Genomic DNA, 19,952 nt, shown 5'->3' with positions numbered 1-19,952 from the left:
TCCTGCCACACCAACAGCTCTGCCACCCATCATGTACCATTATTTCCTCCAGAGCTTTCGAATTTGACATTGAGCAGGTGGTTTCACCAGGTAAAACCCTGAAGTGATTACCATTACTGAGCATGCCAAATAGATCAGTAGAATGTTGGCCTGAATTCTTTCTTTCCAACTGGGGAGTTTGAGATTAAATGGGTGTTAGAAACACATACTGAAATTCATGGATTAATTTTTTGGCTAGCTTTGTAGGCACTGCCTTATATGTCATTAACTCTACAAAATGATTATTTTGTAAGTTAATTGATTTTCTTTGTTCATTTAAAAAATTTTTACAAGAATGTCTTCAGATATTTCAGTGACAAGATTCAATGAAGACCATTTATTCAGTTATTAATTCAACAGGGAGTTATTTGTCAACTATGTGACAGGCACTGCATTGTAGATAAAAATGAAGCAAGAAAAAAAAATCCTGTATAGAAGCTTATTTAGTAGGAGAGATTGATAGGTAAACAAATAGGTAAAATAAAGTGTGATACATCTTCAATAAAGAATGAACTTAACTCTGCTTGGCAGGTTCAAAGAAGGTAATAACTAAGCCAAGTTTTGAATATCACCAGGAAGGCTACTGAATAGAGAAGACTTTTGGGCAAAGGGCTGCTCTAAAGCATTAAGGCTTGGAGACTACACTGCACTGTGGGGACTGCAAGAGTTTGGTAATGTTAAAGCTTTGCTTTACTGAGTATAAATACAACAAGAAATGACACTAGAAAGTTTCCAGATCATGAAGATTTCTTGTATGAAATGTCTAAGTATTTCATAGGCAGTAAAAAGACATTTAAACATTTTCAGCAAGAGAGTAACATGGAAGGGTTGGGTGTTAGAAAAATCAACTGAGCTTTAGTCTGATGATTTTTAGTTATTCTAAGTTTTATCTTCTTTTTGAACTAAGCCAGTGGCAGAGAAAATGGTGAGGGGAGGAAGAGAGAGATTAGAGATAGTAAAGAGACATAGCTAACAGGGCTTGATGCCTAATTAGATTTAGTTGTGGAAGAGGAAGAAAAGTTTTAATGATAATAATAATAGTAACAATAATTATAATAGTAATAATAATTATAATAATAGGACTGCTCCAGAAGCTAATCTTTCCTTTTGATTATATTGTATTCCAGAACAATTAAATTGTCAAAGATTAGAGAGACTATCTCATTCAGTTCTTACCCACTATTTCTTGGGATTGGTTCAGCTGTTTAAATTTTGTCTGATTTAACTATACCTCACATTCTCATAATACTAGATCTCCGCCCCTAATGTATGACTGTAAGTCATATATTCTCTCATATACTCCTGTTCCCATATGTTTTGGATTTCCTCTTTCCAGTTTCAACCTCCTTCTGCTGCCTTCACTCCCAAAGTTTTCCACTTTGCTCTCTCAAAATTTCATTCCACAGTTAACAAACGTAACTGTATCATCATTGCTGAATATTTCTTCAGCTGAATTTTCACTCTTTAAGAACCCATTGATTAATATGTAGACCTCTAACTTGATAGGATAGCTGCATAAAGCAAAATAGACAAAAGTTTGGAAGCAGAACATGTTTCTCTGGCTTAGTCAGAAGCTCTTGCATTTACTATGTCTTCTTAGCTCACCTGAACATTTGAGAAATGTGCCAATAGACGCCAAAGATTTATTTCAAAAATTATTTAATTAATAATAAATCCAAATATTGAAAAATTCTTCATCAGTCACATTATTTTTTAATATCAAAGAAATGTAGGTCTTATGTGACAACCAAGACTCAGCTGCCATGTCTTGGCTCACTGATGTTTTTGTCTTTTGTATAGGAATGCAGATTGATTTTCATAACAAAATGTCAACATTTGTAGGTAACTTTCTTTTTAAAAAATAGTTAACTAATATTGTCTTAATTCAATTCAAATATGCTCTATTTGGTGGAACAGAAAAATGATGGGGTTTAAAAATTTCTGGAAATTTGTTCACAGCCTGGATATTTCCAGAGGAGTGTGCTGTGATTTGAAAAAAAAAAAAAATGTGTCTCAAATTTTTATTCCATTTAAAATAAGACTGTATGCTATACTACAATTTCTATTTACATTTCTAATTTTATTTCTGCAAAACAGAAGTATTATAAAGATAATACAATGCTCTCTTTCTACCTTTATGAATTTGCATCATGGAATCATTTCTAATTTAGAAGCAATGCATCATTATTTTATTCCAACACTGAAAGGTCTATAAAGCACTTTTTATTGTGGTAATAACACTTAACTTGATATCTATGTCCTTAACAGAATTTTTAGGGCACAGTACAGTAACTTTAGCTGTACGAAAAACGTTGTATAGTTCTCTAGAACTTACTCATCTTTCATAACTGAAACTTTATACCTTTGAACAGCAATTTCTCCATTCCCCCTCTCTATAGCCCTTGACAACCACCATTCTACTTTTTGTTTCTATACGTTTGACTAATTTAGGTACCTCATATAAGTGGAGTCATGAAGTATTTGTCCTTCTGTGACTAGCTTATTTCATTTAGTAGTGTTTCCCAGAGAACTGATGCTGCAGAAATAATTTTTTAGAAACCATCATAAGAGATTATTAGGAACAATTATAAACCAACAATTTAGATAACCTAGGAGAAATGTATGCATTCTTGGAAATACACAACCTATGAAGACTGATTCATGAAGAAATAGAAAATCTGAGCAAACCAAAAGTGAGTAAGGAGATTGAATCAGTAATTAATACTTCAGAATAAAGAAAAGTTCAGGACCAGATAGCTTCTATCAAACTTTTCAAGAAGAATTAATGTCAATCCTCCTCAACTGCTTCTAAAAAATAGAAGAGAAGAAAATACTTCCAAACTCATTTTATGAAGCCAGTATTACCCTGAAACCAAAGCCAGAGAAAGACACTACAAGAAAAGAAAAACTACAGGCCAATACTCGTAATGAGCATAGATGTGAAAATCCAAAATGAAACTGTTTTCTACAGCACATTAGGAGAATCATACACAATGATCAAATGAGATTCATCCCTAGGATACAAGAATGGTTCCACATACATAAATCAATCTGTTAATACATCATTTTAACAGAATGGAGGGTAGAAAAATCACATGATCATGTCAGTAGATGCAAAGAAAGCATCTGACAAAATTCAACATGAATTCATGATAAAAACTCTTGACAAACTAGATGTAGAAGGAGCTTACCTATTGAGCATTCTGAATCCCAAATACGAAGCTGGCAACCAGGAAACTTTTAAATGTCCTGGGGAGAGTTACTGTTGTTGTTAATATTTGTTATTATTTTCATTTGTATTTTAAAGAGTAGGGAGATCTCGGGCTTCCCTGGTGGCGCAGTGGTTGAGAGTCCACCTGCCGATGCAGGGGACACGGGTTCATGTCCCGGTCCAGGAAGATCCCACATGCCACAGAGTGGCTGGGCCCATGAGCCATGGCCACTGAGCCTGCGCATCTGGAGGCTGTGCTTTGCAACGGGAGAGGCCACAACAGTGAGAGGCCTGAATACCACAAAAAAAAAAAAAAAAAAAAAAAAAAAGAGTAGGGAGATCTCACTGAATATTCCTTGTAAACTTGAGTTCTCTTTAGCTCCCTATTTTGGGCTCCCCCCTTCATGTTGGAAATCCTCCTCACATGCCACATGACCCTTGCCTCTTTCTTCAATTGAATTATAAGGTATTAAAAAGTCTTTTGAAAGAACTCTGTGAGTGTGAAAAATTTATTAATTGTTGAGCTTTATTACAGCTAGCTAGAATAGCCAAACTTCTTTTTATATGAGACCTCTACTATCTAAATCTGTCGACCTTTTTATTCTTAACTTTTTCAGTTTCTTTAGGTAAGTGTTATCTAACGCCTTGACAGGGTATTCTGGATATGGATACATGAAGAGAGCTCTAGGTATGTCATATTACTTAATGCCTCTGTTTCAGCTCCTTTGTGTTTGCATTCAAATTGCAGATGACATGAGCTTACATATCAAAAACCCTACAGACTTCACAGCCAACAACAAAAACAAACTGTTTAAACTAATAAAAAAATTCAACAAAGTTGCAGGATATAAAATCAACATACACAAATCAGCTGTGTTTCTATATACTAACAAGGAATTATCCAAAAGGAAATTAAGAAAAAAATTATATTTACAATAGCAAGAATAAAATTCTCAGAATAAACTTCAGCAAGGAGTTAAGTGACTTGTACACTGAAAACTATAAAATGTTAATGAAATAAAAGCACACACAAATCAATGGAAAAACGTCTTTGTTCATGGATTGGAAGAATTAATATGGTTTAAATGTCCATAGTACCCAAAGTAATCTACAGATTCAGTGCAATCCCTATCAATATCACAATGGCATTTTTACAGAAATAGAAAAGCAATAGAAAAATAGAAGTGAAGAAAACATAGAAGAAATAGAAGAGAAGAGAAGAAATTCCTAACATTCATGTGGAAGCATAAAATACACCAAATAACAAAAGCAATTTTGAGAAAAAAGAACAAAACTGGAGGCAGCATACTTCTTGATTCCAAAATATATCACAAAGCTATAGCAAATAAAATGGTATGGTCCTGGGCTTCCCTGATGGTGCAGTGGTTGAGAGTCTGCCTGCTGAGGCAGGGGACACGGGTCCATGCTCTGGTCCAGGAAGATCCCACATGCTGCAGAGAGGCTGGGCCCGTGAGCCATGGCCACTGAGCCTGCGTGTCCGGAGCCTGTGCTCTGCAATGGGAGTGACCACAATAGTGAGAGGCCTGAGTACCACACACACACACACAAAAATGGTATGGTCCTGGCATAACAATAGACATTTTGACCAATGGAACTGAACAGAGAGCTCAGAAATGTTTATTATTATATACTCAACTGATTTTCGACAGAGCACTAAGAATACAACATGGGGAAAGAATAGTCTCTTCAACAGATAGTGTTGAGAAAACTGTGTATCCACATGCAAAAGAATGAAATTGGATCCGTATCTCCTAACAGACACAAAAAACAATTCAAAATGTATTAATGATTTAAATGTAAGATCAAAAACTATAAAAATTCTCAAAGTAAACGTTAAGAGGAAAATTCTTGATGTTGGTCTTGATATTGGTTTCTTGAATTTGACACCAAAAGCACAGGCAACAATATCAAAAATAGACAAGTGAGATTACATCAAACTAAAAAGCTCTGTGCAGCAAAGGAAACAAGCAACAAAGCAAACAGGCAACCAACAGTTTGAGAGAAAATATTTGTAAACCATATATAAGACAAGGGACTGATATCCAAAATATCTAAGTATTGCCTACCAATGAACATAAAAAACATCCAATTAAAAATGAGCAAGGGAATTGAATAGACATTACTCCAAAAAAGCCATACAAATGGCCAGGAGGCATATAAAATGTGCTCAACATCACTAATTATCAGGGAAATGCAGATCAAAACCACAGTGAGTTATCACCTCACAGTTGTTATGGTAGTTATTTATTTGAAGAAAAAGAAAAAGTGTGGATAACAAGACTTGGCGAGCATGTGGAGATATTGAAAACCTTATATACTGTTTGTGCGAATGTAGTATGGTACAGCCACTATAGAAAACAGTATAGAGTTTCCACCAAAAATTAAAAATAGAACTACCAGAGCAATTCCACTCTTTGGTATATAGCCAAGAGAATTGAAATCAGGGTCTCAAAGATTATCTGCACCCCTCTGTTAATTGCAGCATTATTCATAATATCCACGATATGAAAACAACTCAAATGTCAATCTACACATGAATAGATGAAGAAAATATACATACAATGGAATATTATCAGCCTTACAAAAGAAGGAAATCCTGCCATTTGCCTAAACATAAATGAACCTAGAGGAGATTATGTTAAGTGAGATAAGCCAGTCACAAAAGGACAAATACTATATGATATCACTTCTGTGAGGTTCTAAAATATTTAAACTGGTAGTAAGAGAGAATGGAAGGGTGGTTACCAGGGGCTGGGGGAAGGTGGAAATGTAATTTTTTTTTTAATGTGTATAAAGTTTCAGTTAGCCTGATAAACAAGTTCTAGAAATTTGCTGTACAACATAATACCTCTAGTTAACAAGACAGTGTTGTGCACTGTAAAATATGTAAAGAAGATAAAACTTATGTTATTTTTCCTTACATGAAAAAGAAAAAAATGCAAAATAATGAAACAAAATTTTTGGATGTGATAGATGTTTAGTACCTTGGTTCTAGTGATGGTATCAACAGTGCATGCATATGTCCAAACTCATCAAAATATATTTATTAAATATGTGGAATCCTTGTAAGTCAATTATATCACAATAAAATTTAAAAAAATATTTATTTAAAAACAACTAAAAAAAAAAGTTGTTGTCATTTTTGGCTAAATTCCTGTACCTCTAGTCTTTTATGTGTGGGGAAGGGACATCCTTCTGACTAAATCAACTCCAGTGAAACTTGAAATTAAAAAAATATATATTAAACACATTTTCAAACCACCCTTTGTTTTCAGCACCCATAAGCACTATTTATTACCAAGCCTTTCCTGAATTTTTCTAGGGAAATCCAATTGCTTCTCATTGGTATCTGCTTTTGTAGGTCCTTTCTTGGCTTATGCTTTCACAAGCTCTCTCTATTCTCTGCTTACTTGTGTTGTAGTTTGATATTGCAGATATCCTAGTTTTGCCAAATATGGAATTGTATTTATTTTCCTTGCTTTTAATCTTTAGAAGAGAAAGGATTTGCCTTATGTATTGAGGTGCTCCTATGTTGGGTTCATAAATATTTAGGATTGTTATATCTTCCTGGATTGATGCCTTGATCATTAGGTAGTGCCTTCTTTGTTTCTTGTAAGAAACTTTATTTTAAAATGTATTTTGTCTGATATGAGAATTGCTACTCCAGCTTTCTTTTGATTTCCATCTGCATGGAATACTTTTTTTGCATTCCCTCACTTTCACTCTGTATGTGTCTCTAGGTCTGAAGTGGGTCTCTCGTAGACAGTATATATATGGGTCTTGTTTTTGTATCCATTCAGCCAGTCTATGTCTTTTGGTTGGAGCATTTAATCCATTTACATTTAAGGTAGTTATCAATATGAATGTTCCTATTACCATTTTCTTAATTGTCTTGGGTTGTTATTGTAGGTCTTCTCCTTCTCTTGTGTTTCCTGCCTAGAGAAACTCCTTTAGCATCTGTTGTAAAGCAGGTTTGGTGGTGCTGAATTCTCTTAGCTTTTGCTTGCCTGTAAAGGTTTTAATTTCTCTGTAGAAGCTGAATGACATACTTGCTGGGTAGAGTAACCTTGGTTGTAGGTTTTTTCCCTTTCATCACTTTAAATATGTACTGTCACTCCCTTCTGGCTTGCAGAGTTCCTGCTGAAAGATCAGCTGTTAACCTTATGGGGATCACTTGTATGTTATTTGTTGTTTTTCCCCTGCTGCTTTTAATATTTTTTCTTTGTATTTAATTTTTGGAAGTTTGATTAATAAGTTTCTTGGCATGTCTCTCCTTGGATTTATCCTGTATGGAACTCTCTGTGCTTCCTGGACTTGATGGAATATTTCCTTTCTTATATTAGGGAAATTTTCAACTATAATCTCTTCAAATATTTTCTCAGTCCCCTTTTTTCCTCCTATACTTCAGGGACCCCTATAATACAAATGTTGGTGTGTTTAATGTCCCAGAGATCTCTGAAACTGTCCTGAATTCTTTTCATTCTTTTTTCATTATTCTGCTCTGTGGTAGTTATTTCCACTACTTTATCTTCCATGTCACTTATTCATTCTTCTGCCTCAGTTATTCTGCTATTGATTCCTTTTAGAGAATTTTAAATTTCATTTATTGTGCTGTTCATCACTGTTTGTTTGCTCTTTAGTTCTTCTAGGTCCTTGTTGAAAGTTTCTTGTATTTTCTCCATTCTATTTCCAAGATTTGGATCATCTTTCCTATTATTACTCTGAATCTTTTTCAGGTAGACTCCCTATTTCCTCTTCATTTGTTGGTCTGGTGGGTTTTTACCTCACTCCTTCAACTGCTGCATATTTCTCTGTCTTCTCATTTTGCTTAACTTACTGTGTTTGGGTTCTCATTTCACAGGCTGCACGTAGGTAGTTCCCATTGTTTTTGGTGTGTGCCCCCAGTGAGATAGTTTTGTTGAGTGGGTTGTGTAGGCTTCCTGATGGAGGGGACTAGTGTCTGTGTTCTGGTGGATAAGGCTGGATTTTGTCTTTCTGGTTGGTAAGAGTGCAACCGGTGGTGTGTCTTGGGGAGTCTGAGAGCTTATTATTTTAGGCAGCCTCTCTGCTGTTGGGTAGGGTGAAGAAATAACAAGTGTAAATATTTATGCACCCAATATAGGAGCACCTCAATACATAAGGCAAATGCTAACAGCCATAAAATGGGAAATTGATAGTAATGCAATAATAGTAGAGGATTTTAACACCCACTTTCACCAGTGGACAGATCATCCAGAATTAAAATAAATAAGGAAACACAAGATCTAAATGATACATTAAACAAGATGGACTTAATTGATATTTATAGGACATTCCATCCAAAAATAACAGGATACACCTTCTTCTCAAGAACTCATGGAACATTCTCCATGTTAGATCATATCTTGGGTCACAAATCAAGCCTTGTTAAATTTAAGAATAATGAAATCATTTCAAGTATCTTTTCCAACCACAAACCTATGAGACTAGATATAAAAACAGAAAAAAAAAACGGTAAAAATTCAAATCTATGGAGACTAAACAATGCAGTACTAAATAAATAAGAGATCAATAAAGAAATCAAAAACCAAATCAAAAAATACCTAGAAACAAATGACAATGAAAACACGGCGACCCAAAACCTATGGGTGCAGCAAAAGCAGTTTTAAGAGCAAGTTTATAGCAATACAATCCTACCTCAAGAAACAAGAAACACCTCAAATAAACTACACAAACTTACACCTAAAGCAATTAGAGAAAGAAGAACAAAAATAAAAACCCCAAAGGGCTTCCCTAGTGGCACAGTGGTTGAGAGTCTTCCTGCCGATGCAGGGGACACAGGTTTGTGCCCCGGTCCGGGAAGATCCCACATGCCATGGAGTGGCTGGGCCCGTGCACCATGGCCACTGAGCCTGCATGTCTGGAGCCTGTGCTCTGCAATGGGAGAGGCCACAACAGTGAGAGGCCCGCATACCGCAAAAACAAAACAACAACAACAACAAAAAAGAACCCCAATGATAGCAGAAGGAGAGACCATAAAAATCAGATCAGAAATAAAAGGAAAAGAAACGAAGGAAACAATAGCAAAGATCAACAAAATTAAAAGCTGATTCTTTAAGAAGATAAATAAATTGATAAACCATTAACCAGACTCATCATGAAAAAAAGGGAAAAGACTCAAATCAACAGAATTAGAAATGAGAAAGGAGAAGTAACAACTGACACTGCAGCAATACAAAGGATCATGAAAGATTACTACCAGCAACTATATGCCAATAAAATGAACAACCTGAGAGAAATGGACAAATTTTTGGAAAAGCACAACCTTCTGAGACTGAATCAGGAAGAAATAGAAAATATTAAGAGACCAAACCCAAGCACTGAAATTGAAACTGTGATTAAAAATCTTCCAACAAACAAAATCCCAGGACCAGACAGTTTCACAGGTGAATTCTATCAAACATTTAGAGAAGAGCTAGCACCTATCCTTCTCAAACTCTTCCAAAATATAGCAGAGGGAGCAACACACCCAAACTCATTCTACAAGGCCATCATCACCCGGATACCAAAACGAGACAAAGATATCACAAAGAAAGAAAACTACAGGCCAATATCACTGATGAACATAGATTCAAAAATCCTCAAGAAAATACTAGCAAACAGAATCCAACAGCACATTAAAAGGATCATACACCATGGAAAAGTGTGGTTTATCCCAGGAATGCAAGGATTCTTCAATATACCAAATTAATCAGTGTGAAAAACCATATTAACAAATTGAAAGATAAAAACCATATGATCATCTCAATAGATGCAGTAAAAGCTTTTGACTAAATTCAAAACCAATTTATGATAAAAACTCTCCAGAAAGTGGGCATAGAGGGAACTTACCTCAACATATTTAAGGCCATATGTGACAAACCCTCAGCCAACCTAAGTGTCCATTGACAGATGAATAGATAAAGAAGATGTGGCACATATATACAATGAGATATTACTGAGCCATGAATAGAAATGAAATTGACTTATTTGTAGTGAGTTGGATGGACCTAGAGTCTCTCATACAGAGTGAAGTAAGTCAGAAAGAGAAAAACAAATACCATATGCTAACACATATATATGGAATGTAAAAAAAAAAAAAAAAGAAATGATTCTGAAGAACCTAGGGGCAGTACAGGAATAATGATGCAGATTTAGAGAATGGAATTGACAACACGGGGAGGGGGCAGATTAAGCTGGGATGAAGTGAGAGAGTGGCATGGACTAATATATTCTACCAAATGTAAAATAGATAACTCGTGGGAAGCAGCTGCATAGCACAGGGAGATTAGCTTAGTGCTTTTTGACCACCTAGAGGGTGGGATAGGGAGGGTGAGAGGGTGATGGAAGAGGGAGGAGATATGGGGATATATGTATATGTATAGCTGATTCACTTTGTTATAAAGTAGAAACTAACACACCATTGTAAAGCAATTAAACTCCAATAAATATGTTTAAAAAAAAACCCTGAATGCAGAAAATTATAAGACACTGATGAAAGAAATTAAAGATGATACTAACAGATGGAGAGATATACCATGTTCTTGGATTGGAAGAATCAGCATTGTGAATATGCCTATACTATCAAAAGCAATCTACAGATTCAATGCAATCCTTATCAAACTACCAATGGCATTTTCACAGAACTAGAACAAAAAATTTCATAATTTTTATGGACACAAAACACTCTGTATACCCAAAGCAATCTTGAGAAAAAAAAATGGAACTGGAAGAATAAGGTTCCCTGACTTCAGACTATACTACAAAGCTACATTAATCAAGAAAGTATGGTACTAGGACAAAAACAGAAATATAGATCAATGGAACAGAAAAGAAAGCCCAGAGATAAGCCCATGCACATATGGTCACCTTATCTTTGATTAGAGAGGCAAAAATGTACAGTGGAGAAAAGACAGCCTCTTCAATAAGTGGTGCTGGGAAAACCGGATAGCTACATGTAAAAGAATGAAATTAGAACACTCCATAACACCATACACAAAAATAAACTCAAAGTGTATTAAAGACCTAAATATAAGGCCAGACACTATAAAACTCTTAGAGGAAAACATAAGCAGGACACTCTATGACATAAATCACATCATGATCTTTTTTGACCCACCTCCTAGATAAATGGAAGTAAAAAGAAAAATAAACAAATGTGACATAAAGAAACTTAAAAAGTTTTTTACAGCAAAAGAAACCATAAACAAGACGAAAAGACAACCCTCAGAATGGAGAAAATATTTGCAAAAGAAGCAACTGACAAAGGATTAATCTCCAAAATATACAAGCAGCTCATGCAGCTCAATATCAAATAACAAGCAACTCAATCCAAAAATGGGCAGAAGATCTAAATAGACATTTCTGCAAATAAGCTATACAGATTGCCAACAAACATATGAAATGATACTCACTATCACTTATCATTAGAGAAATTCAAGTCAAAACTACAATGAGGTATCACCTCACACCAGTCAGAATGACCATCATCAAAAAATCTACAAACAATAAATGCTGGAGAGCATGTGGAGAAAAGGGAACTCTTGCACTGATGGTGGGAATGTAAGTTGATAGAGCCACTATGGAGAATAATATGAAGGTTCCTTAAAAAATGAAAAATAGAACTACTGTATGACCCAACCATCCCTCTACAGGGCATATACCCTGAGAAAAGCATAATTGAAAAAGAGTCATTTATCACAATGTTCATTGCAGCTCCATTTACAATAGCCAGGGCATGGAAGCAACTTAAGAGTCCATTGACAGATGAATGGATGAAGAATATGTGGCACATATATACAATGGCATATCACTCAGCCATAAAAAGAAATGAAATTGACTTATTTGTAGTGATGTGGATGGACCTAGAGTCTGTCATACTGAGTGAAGTAAGTCAGAAAGAGAAAAACAAATACTGTATGCTAACACACATATATACATAGGATCTAAAAAAAAATGTATATATATATATATATATATATATATATATATATATATATATATATATATATATATTTTTTTTTTTTTTTGGAGAACCTAGGAGCAGAACAGGAATAATGACACAGATGTAGAGAATGGACTTGAGGACATAGGAAGGGGAAAGAGTAAGCTGGGATGAAGTGAGAGAATGGCATGGACATATATACGCTACCAAATATCAAATAGATAGCTAGTGGTAAGCAGATGCATATACAGGGAGATCTGCTTGCTGCTTTGTGACCACCTAGAGGGGTGGGATAGGGAGGGTGGGAGGGATACGCAAGAGGGAGGAGATATGGGGATATATGCATATGTATAGCTGATTCACTTTGTTATACAACAGAAACTAACACACCATTGTAAAATAATTATAGTCCAATAAAGATGTTAAAAAATAAGTAAATTAAAAAACAAATTTTAAAAAGAGAAAGGAATAGAAATCTTTCCTTCACCTGAAATTTGGGAGAGTTGGGGACAGAGCAGAAAGAAATATAAATGTCTTCACTTCATTATCTTGAAACAAACAATTAGAAATGAGAATAAGGAACACAGTCAAAAGATTTCACTTGAAAGTGATTGCTTGGATATAGGAAAGGTGTGATAGCGAGAAGTCCAAAACCCTTCTCACCCCTTTCAGTATTTCTGCCACAGATGCATTCTTTATGCTACAGATTCATAAAAACCCAATTTAACTATTTTTCAAAACATGTAGGAAAATTAACTGTGAATTAGTAAATGTAAAATTTGGAGACCTGATCCAAGTCTCAGGTTATATTATCTTTGGTTTATCACCTGCCTTCTTTTAATCTCAGTTCCAGATTCTGGGTACAGGGAACACATTGGAAAACAATTTATAAGTGTCCTCTCTAAAATTTTGACTGTTCCAGATAATTTGTTTTTAAATTAATTTATTTGAAACACTATGTTGTAATTGCTATTTTCCCTAATTTTTACCTAAGAATCTGAGACCAAACTTGTTCAAGGCCATAAAGCTGCACAATTGCAGACAACTAGACTGATCACTTTCCAAGGCTCAAAGTCATGAACCTACTCTTTTTGTTTTATTGACCCCTGGCAATGTTGACCATCACCACGTTGGATTCAGTGAACTTAATTCATGGCTGTTTCTTCTCAATATCCTTTGTAGATATCTTTGATATTTATCCTTAAATGTCAATATTTTTCAGGTTGTTTATTCAGCCTTCTGTTCTTATGTTAAATATGATCCTTGCATGAATTACTTATTCTCTTTTTCTTCAACTGTCTCATATGCCTCTATGTCCCAGATTAATAATTATATCCCAGAATTCTCTGATATGCCCAAGATTTAAATATCTAAGTTCTATCTCTCTGTGAATATTTCTAGAAATTCTGATCCAAATGTCTCTATATTTATTATATTTTCCCCCTCAAACCACCTCCTGTCTTTCCTGGTTCCCCATTTTCTAGTTGCCACCATCTGAAGTCTCACGGTTTCTGGTCTCAGTTGCTACAATTACATGCTAACTTGTCTCCCTGCATTCTATCTTTTCTAATCAAACTTCTACAATGAGTAAATTTTCTAGACTATAAATTTTATCCTGGTATAACCTACTAAAATATTTTAATGCTTTGGCATAAATTTTAGTATATGTTTTATATTCTTTAGATTATTATATAAACCTTGTACTTTCTGACTACTGCTTCACTTTTTGATCACCTCCTAGTTCATCCCCAAGATATTTGTTAATATGTCTCAAGACATTAACTTAGTTCCTAAATGTATTTTGATTGTTTCTTTTTCTGTACCACAACATAAGTGTTGTTATATTTCACTTAACATAATGCACTCCAAGTCCATCCATGTTGTTGCAAATGACATTATTTCATTCTTTTTTATGGCTGAGTAATATTCCACTGTATATATATCACATCTTCTTTATCTTTCATCTGTTGATGGACACTTAAGTTGCTTCCATACCTTGATAATTGTAAATAATGCTGCTGTGCAATTCCACTCCTGGGTATATATCCAAAAAAACATAAAAACACTAATTCAAGAAGATACATGCATACCAATGTTCACGGTTAGCTATTAAACATCTTATACATGCAAATAACTATGTTATACACTACAGGGATTATAAATTCACAGAAGAGAGTAATATTTTTTTAATGGAAAGAGTATGGGCTTTCAAATCCAGCAAGCTGAATTCTGTCTTAGCCGATTACCAACTGCGTTTGACTACAACACTTTGTTTTTTTTTTTTTTTTTTTAACTTTGTCTTTAAATTTCTGTGTCTTCATTTATAAAGAGAGATGGTAATATTGGTGCTATACATTTCTCAGGATTGTATGGGACAAATAAGATCATCTTTGTGACAGCTTTTAAAATCAGTGAAGCTCAATGAAGTTGAAGAGTAAGGTTTTATCGTTTTGAGTTTGAAATGCAAGAAAAAAATTGGGATATGAGGGATACAGAAGGAAATCCCTAGTAACCCTCTGGCAATGAATGGTTCAAGTTCTTATTTTCCAATGGAAAGACCATTTCTATTTGGCTTCAGACCTGTGAAATATAGACCTTCATGTAGGTCTATATTTTGAATTGATATTTCAGCATCGACAAACACATATACCACACACACAAAATGAGGATGTGCTGCTTCAAATTTCCTTTTCTCAGTTAGTAGATTATTAATACTACTTTATGACTACTATATGACTACTTTATATTTTTCTTTTCTTAAATAGTTCTATTGTCAAGGAGTGGTGGCATATATGTGCTGAGGTGTCCTGGGCCCTAGAGCTAAAAATACAGAAGATAATTTGAATTTTAAATGAGTTGTCTCTTTCTGAAGGCAAGCTAGCATCTCGGAATATTTTATTCTGATGGCAATGTCCATCATCCTTGGCCTCTGCACTGAAACCCTCAAATCTCTTCTCTCTTCACTGCAATACAGCTTCCTCCTGTGGTAACTTTCCTTTTTTTCCCTAATCGAACACATATTTTATTTTATTCTTTATGCTCTCTAATTTTTTCAAAACATATTATGTTGTCTACAGTCTAATCCTTTCCAAACTGAATTGCTGGAATTTAAGGTTCAGGAGTCTGTGTCACTGCTACAGTTATTTCTGATTCCAAAATTCTCATTCCTGTTTCTCAACTCTGAGTTCCATACCTCATTTTGTACTTCTTTGTCTCCATTATTTGAGTATTTTTCTGTATTTATTCTATTTTTAGTTAATTTCAACTGCTTTTATCAGTTTTTATTTCTTCCTATCCATTTTAAAATTCATTTTTATAACAGATAATAAACACTTTTCTTTTGAATACATATGTTTTGTAGAGTTTAAAATATTTCCATCAACATAACATACTTTAACTATAAAAAAGAGCTAAAACAAGGCTGAATTACCATTTTTTCATAAAAGTATAGACTCTACAATGAAATTAAACAGATAATTAAAATTACTCATATGTTTCCCATGTGCAAACATTAAAATTCAATCTTTCTATTTTAAAAACTTAAAATTGGAAATATTTTTGTTACCCTTAAAGAAGGAAGATGTAGGCAGGTATACAGTGGGGTGAAGCCAATGTAGAAGGCATGGTTTTGCTGCTTAAGAGGAGTTGCAGTGCAGTTATTCTCTCCAGGAAGACAGAGTAAAGATTGGCACAGTATGGCACAGGGGCCAAAGTCTACTTGCTGTCAATTTTACTACTGTCCATGAGCTAAGAATTAGTTTTACATTTTTAAATAGTTGAAGAAAAAATAAAAATAGAATACCATTTCTGACACATGGAAATTACATAAAATTCAAATGTCATTATCATTCCAATTTCATTTCTAGGAATATATCAAAGGAAAATAAAGACATATCTACACAAAACTTATACATGAATGTCCATAGCCCAAAGTAATTGAGGAATGAATAAACAAATGTGGTATATACATGCAATGGAATATTTTTCAAGAATAAAAATGATTGAACTATTGATACATACTACAACACAAATGAATCTTGAGAACATTATTCTAAGTGAAAAATGCCCGACACAAAAGATCACATATTTTATGGTTTCATTTATATGAAATATCCAGAATGGGTAAATCGTTAGAGATAGAAAATAGATCAGTGGTTACCAGAGGTTGAAGGGAAGAAAAATCGGGAGTAATGAACATGTTCTGGAATTAAATAGTAATGAAGAATTCATGACATTGTGAATTTACTCTAAATGATTTTATTGTACACTTTAGAAGAGTGAATATTATAGTATGTGAATTATATCTTAAGAAAAAAAGTTACATAGATTTCATTTCCTTGTTAGTTTTCAGTACTTTTGCTGTGAAATGTTGAGGGGAATATAAATAGGGGAATCAAGAGACACAGGCTGTAGATACATAGACACAGAGATACATAGATAGGTAAAGAGATAGAGGAATAGAGATAAATGCGGATATTTTAAATCTTGCCTCCGGTGTTAAGGACTTCTTGAAACTGATTTGGGGTTGTGTAACCTTTTGGCACAATTTTTGTTCATTATCTCTCCTAATATTGCTTCTACACCCTTCCTTTTGGGAATCCAAATACCTGCTTGTTACACATTATTTTATCCTTATATATCTCACAATATATGTGTATTTCCCAACTCATTCAACTGTTTGAGCTTCATTCTATATTACATATTACAAATCATCACACCTCTGCCTTCATCTGTTTCATTTAGTGTTATAGTTCTATAGTCAGTTTTTCACTTATTACTTTTTCTCAATTTTAGAAATTTTACTCAGTTTTCTTATCGTTTCTTCATCTTGCCATTATTCCCTTGAACAGAAAAAGCATACCTTTTCAAGTTGTCTGTTTTCTTTATGTCTATGGTTATTTATGAACCTGTTATATTATTTTTAAAATTGTTTGTAGAAATTATGTGAGGCATGAGATGAAGTTATCTTTCTTCCAATTTCACATGTTTGCTTCTTCAAGTCCATTCAACTCAGTAGTAGTCCAGTATCACCACCTAATTTCAACATTTGAGATACTTTAAAATGGGCCCATAATCATTGTCTATCTATAGTCTTATCTATTTCCAAGTCGCTGTTTCTCTTAAGTCGTGGTCCCTTTGCGGTTTCAGCCCATGTAAACAAAGAAGTTTATTGTGCAACCTCCTTTATTCAGTGCCAGATGGTGGCTTTTCCCTCAGTCCTCTGAGGCTGTCTGAAGTGCTGTTTAGTTTCTTAACCTTACGAGCAACTTGTTCAAAATTGGCAGATGTACCAAGTGAACACCATTGCTTATCACTCTGGATATCCGTCCTCTTCCATACTTTGGTTCGGTGAAAAACACTGCCATTTTACCTCTCATTTGTTTTAAAACATATTTAATTTTTTTTCAACCTTTTGAGGTGTTCTAAAGAAAGGTGATCTACAAGCAGCCCCTTATTCCTAAAATGTGACTTTCTCTGGTGGAAGTGAAACTATCCCAATTTCAGTTTCATAAGAATAGTATCATGCTACCTACTGCAGCTTGCTTCTCACATAACAATCTATCCTGCTGAGTTGATCATATCCTGATCCAAACCTTTATTTTTAACATGTCTGCATAGTAGCCTATGATGTGCATGCCTCACTGTTTATTCAACTATAGCCTTCTTGATAGATATTTCAGTGCCGTTTTTGTCTTTACAATTATTCCTGAAATAAACGTCACTGAACATAAATCTATGCCTGAGTATATCTAATTGCTATGAAATTGAGTTTAAAAAGAAAGGATTTTTGGTTAATTCATATATGATCTTTCAATTATTATCTATAATGAATCTGTTCTTATACAGAGAAGAAATATAGTCTAATATTTTTAACTAGTCAATGATCTTATTCTTGCTGAAATCAGATTGGAAGTGCTCAGGAACTGGGCAAGTACACTATATCTGCATCATAGTGTCTAATTAAGTGTCTAGTTAAGTATAAGCTCCATGTTGTACACAGTGCATAAGAAAATATGATGATAGTTTTAGTTAATGGCAATGGTACATATTTTGTGTGAATATTTAACTATTATTCTTAAAGTGTTTACAAATATAAATGTATTTATTATATTCCATTTCTAATGTTTAAATTTTAATAGAAAGCATGAGAAAAATCAGAAAACAGAGTATAAATTTACCTCTCTTGAGTATTCCCTCTTCCAGATTCCTAGTAAATCAGCCATCATGAGGTGTGTCTTTCAACTATGGCTACTTCTTACCATCATTAAAACAACTATTTTCAGTTAATAGCAACAAAAAATAACATAAGCATTCACGGAATATTTTAAGACAAATTGTGACTTTATAAAGACAACAAACCCATGTAGAGTATTTCACACTCTACAACGTTTCTCAAATTTTGAGTACATTTATTCCTATTTTCCTGATTCCTGTTACACTTTTACAAATTCTTCACTAAACTGTGTCACCAAATAGTTGGAACAACTAGCTTTGGTGCTATTAATATTGAAAATAGATTAAATGAAATATAATAAGCCTTAGCTGTGGAAAGAAAAATTCCAGATACAATGTGTATTGGCTTGAATTGTATGCAGGGAAATGGAAGAGAAAAAGCAAACATCATTTTAGTGCAATCTTCTAAAAATAGGAAACCTCCTTTTACCTGCAAGAACTATTTTTGTAACAAGACAATGATGGTGCTATAAAATAATTACAAGGACATTTTCCTAATATGAGTGACTCAGATTAGAGAACAGCTAAATGAGTCAATTACCAAAGAACCCCACTGTGAAAGGTTAGATTTTTATAAACTTATAACACACACATATACATACTCACACTCCCAGAATCAGTTGTAAAGTAGAAACGAATTGTAACCCTACAATGAAAGGTGCATGGGGCTTATTATCATCTAGAATAAAGGAAGCCAATTTTTAAAGTACTAAACTGCATAGGACCAAAAGGGGACTTAATCATACATTGAAATAATTGCCTGATGCTAAATTCTATGACTTTAGGTAGTGAGTGAAAGTTCTAAGAATTTCTTATAATTTCTATGAATAGGACAGTTTAATAAACTGGAATCTACCAATTAAAAAGATCAGAAAATAACTACAAGATGTATTGCTACAATATTACCAAAATGTATCAATATAAACCCAAAATAGTTTCAATATGCTAAAAGTGGCCTATTTCCTCTCATTTAAACACTATAAAAATAGTGGTAATCTGAGGAACTACAGAGCTACATTTTAATACATGTGACCAAGAGAATAAGGCAACAGAATGGAGGACTTACCAAAAAGTAGCAAGGCTATAGAAATCTGTAAGACATTTATCACAAGAAACTAGGGACAAAAGTATTCATAGATTTTCTATTATCATTTATTTAAAAAAAAATAACTTTTGTGTAGCTAATAATTGTGTCAGAAATGAGGAATGAATTTTAAGACAATGAAATTCACCAAATGATAAAATCTCCTCCCATAATTTTTCCAATGATTTCAATATATTAAGTAGCAAATCTCTCTTATCTTGTGCAAGTTTCAACTACGCTCCCTCCTCAGGGAAATTCCCAAAGACAATGAATAATTTAGTCATAATTCTAATTAAAAACTTAGTAGGACCCCCTCAGCCTGTGAAATTTACAAGGCAATGTCGCTAATTATTTGTTACTTCAACCTGTGGTCTGAAACAGTTCTAGGCAGCTTCAGGAAA

The 19,952-nt window shown here is 33.9% G+C and overlaps 1 protein-coding gene across 1 annotated transcript in view; it reads right to left on the bottom strand.

Annotated features, from left to right (window-relative positions):
• EYS (eyes shut homolog) overlaps positions 1 to 19,952 on the bottom strand; it is a 1,660,061-nt gene that overhangs the window by 1,386,564 nt on the left and 253,545 nt on the right.

This window comes from Phocoena phocoena, chromosome 12 (assembly GCF_963924675.1).
Source record: "Phocoena phocoena chromosome 12, mPhoPho1.1, whole genome shotgun sequence".
In the NCBI taxonomy this organism is placed as follows: domain Eukaryota; kingdom Metazoa; phylum Chordata; class Mammalia; order Artiodactyla; family Phocoenidae; genus Phocoena; species Phocoena phocoena.
Note: the sequence above shows the minus strand (reverse complement) of the source record. Positions and strands in the feature narration are given on the sequence as shown.